Below are 3,149 nucleotides of genomic sequence, written 5' to 3' on the forward strand. Positions count from 1 at the left end.
CCAAGCGCCCACACGCGCCTTGCCCAGAGGTCCAGGCCCGGCTGCCACGACAAATGCGCAGACATAGACACGTACGGGGCCGCCGCTGACCCTCCGAGGGGCTTCCACAAAGAGAGAGGGGAGCCGGGGCGGGGGCTGGAGGGGATGGAAGAAAGAAGAGGAGGAGGGAATCATGAATAAAAGCGCAGGGCCGTGTTAGCGCAATTCAAGTGGCAGTCCCGTCAGCCTCCGACTCTTAACAAATAGGCCACGCAGCTCTGCTCTCTCATTTCTTGTCTCTGCAAATCCGTCAGCTGCCTACCACTGCCTACCAGACCCTGGAAGACAGAACAAGAAAAAGGGAGGGGGGGGGGGGGCTAATGACCCATAATTGCCATTATAGTGGGAGAGGGGCCAGGCAGCTGTTTTACATTCCTGGTATGTATAGTATGCAAATATCGACAAAGGCTCGACACAGTTTCGCTATTGTGGATCCGGAGGGTAACCAAATTAGCCTTTGGCAGCCATGGTAATTGGGAGGTGCTGTTCCCATTAGGAGTCCTGCAAATTATGATGAAAAATGGACCGAGGGCTTTGTCACAAATAATAATGCCAAGAAGAAAAGAGCAGGCGGCTGTCTTTTCTTTTCTCCCCACCCCCGCCACTCCTCACCCTCTGCCTTTATTTTACTTTTTTGTTAAAATTTCTGCATTGTGTTAATACCTCTCCATTTACTACTAAGAAAACAGTCTGAAATACCCCACTAGACAGTGCCCAGACTTGGTTGCAAGAATTTCAAGTTTGCAAGGGGGAAGAATATGGGTCGCGTAAGGAGCTCCTTTTCTGTACTGGAGCCCAGGGTCTGCAGGTAAGAGAGGTACAGATGTCCTGGGCTGATGCTGTGGTCCAGAGCCCCGGGTGATGAGAGAGGCTTTGGAACTGATGGGTTGGAGAAAAAATGCTCTCTCCAAGGAGTATCCTCTCCTTAGTCCAGTGTCCAGAGAACCTGGGTGATGAGAGAGGCTTTGGAACTGATGGGTTGGAGAAAAATGCTCTCTCCAAGGAGTATCCTCTCCTTAGCCCAGGGGTCCAGAGAACCTGGCCTTCTGGGTCATATCTGGGCTTTTTCCTCCATCTCACTCCCAAAGAGTCTAAAGTTTTGGCTGCCTTAAGGTCCTAACAATTTAGGTACTAGCCTGCAAATCTCCAGTCAGGATGCATTAAGTCCCAAACTCAGGCAGAAAAGGTTTTGCCCTGGGCATTCCCTTGAGACAGCCTAATTCCATGTCTCCAGGAACTGGGTGCCTTGACCAGACTGGCCACCGGAATATCCGATGGCGCTAGGATGAGCTCACCCACCTGTGTGGCATGGGTGAATGAAGGGGACAGCCAACACTGTGTTCCAAAAGCTCCAATGTGAAGGCCCACACTTCCAAAAGCTCTCTCTCCTTTAAAGCATCAACTTCCAATTTCCCTTGTTTTAGCCTCTGTTTTTTCTGTGGGAGGAGTGCCTTCCATGAAAAGGCCTCTCCGGACATACAGTGTCTTTCATTTATATTCCTCCAGGGGCATAGGAACATTACATGCATTGCTTTGGCACTTTATTTTTATTTTACATTTCACAAAAATGTTCAATGTTGAAACGTGGAAAGGAGTAGGAACCTTCCACTTGGATAACTGGAAAGATATAGCCACATACGCACCTTTAAAACCAGACAGCATTTCCCATAAGGGAAAAAAAATTGGAATTTTTATGAGGTTTGAAGTGTCCTCAGAGACACAGCTACAAAAGAATCCTGCCAATTTTGTCCTCCAAAGGGTAAAGAAAGAACAAATGGCTAGCTTTGCGCATTTGGAAAATTAACAAAAACACGAGAAAGACTAAAAATAGATGAGGTCATAGCAAAGTCAAACAGAGGGTTGAAAAATGAGTTAGAGGAAATGACAAATTGCTTGTACAATGTCACTGCGGATGGGGCCAACGGGCGATCTAGGGAATGGCTGAGTGAAGAAGTAGGGGCCCCCGAGATGCTGGATCCTGCTGTCCTGTACTGTTCAAACCCAGTCAGTAGACAGGAGACAAGCAGACCCGTGTTTCTCTATGCAGCCTCCCTCCCAACCCCATTCCTGGCTAGTTGTAAATGAAGAACTCTCCACTGTTGGGTACGATCTAGGTTTCAAATCTCTGTGGAGGGAAACTTGAGAGTGTATGTGTGTGGGGGAACCTCTTTACATTTACACATTTTTTTAAGAAAAAAGTGTTTTTGGTGAAAATGCCCTTCCTTTTTGTGATTGTGTTTAGGCCTTTGTTCTGGCTCTGCCCCTTGACGTGGCTGACAAGTCCTGCAGCCTCCAGGCTCCCGGTTGCCCTCCAATATGATTTCTTTCTCCTCCCTCCTCAGAAATCCAACCACGCTAAACATGTGTCAGTGTCTTAAACCCAACGTGCTTTCTCTCCCCTCTTACTTCCACACAAATACTGCCTCTGCCCATCGGGATGTCTCTGTCCACTGCTCCACTCTGTCACACAAGCACCTACAGGTTGTACACAGCGACATGTGTGTGTATGTGTGCGCGCGCACACGCTCACACACACACACACACCCCTCAGGCTGACTCATCTGAATCCTCTTCCTCAACTCTCTGCTTAGACGCTGCTTCCTCTGGCAGCCTCCACTGACCCCCCCAAGTCTGGGGCAAGCCCCCTCTCACAGTGCCCAGGGCTAGAACATATTACAAAGTTCTCTAACAGATCGCTTTTCCAAGGCTGTGAGCTCCATGTGAGCAGCGTTGTTCACCATGTGCCTATGGTACCTAGCATGGCGCCTGGCACATAGTAGTGGAGCCATAAACATGTGTTGAATCAATGCCATCTGATTATCCAAAAGCTTAATTGATTATCCAAAAGCTTAATTGATTGTCCAAAAGCTGAACTGAGGGCTTAAAGTGTCACTTGCTAACATTTCTCCACCATCCTGTTTTTGCATCTGGAAAAACAGATTTTGCATTGCCAGGAAAGCCTATCCATTCTAGAACCCCAGTGAGCCCCCAACATAAAGGTAGACTCGTGTGTCTTCCAAATACCAAATTAACTCGAAGGTGCTTGTTGACCTCATGGGTTTTGTCATGCAGTTTTCACTCTAGCCCAGAACATTCCTGGCTTCCTGCTG

This window comes from Lipotes vexillifer, unplaced genomic scaffold (genome assembly GCF_000442215.2).
Source record: "Lipotes vexillifer unplaced genomic scaffold, Lipotes_vexillifer_v1.1 scaffold70, whole genome shotgun sequence".
NCBI lineage: Eukaryota > Metazoa > Chordata > Mammalia > Artiodactyla > Lipotidae > Lipotes > Lipotes vexillifer.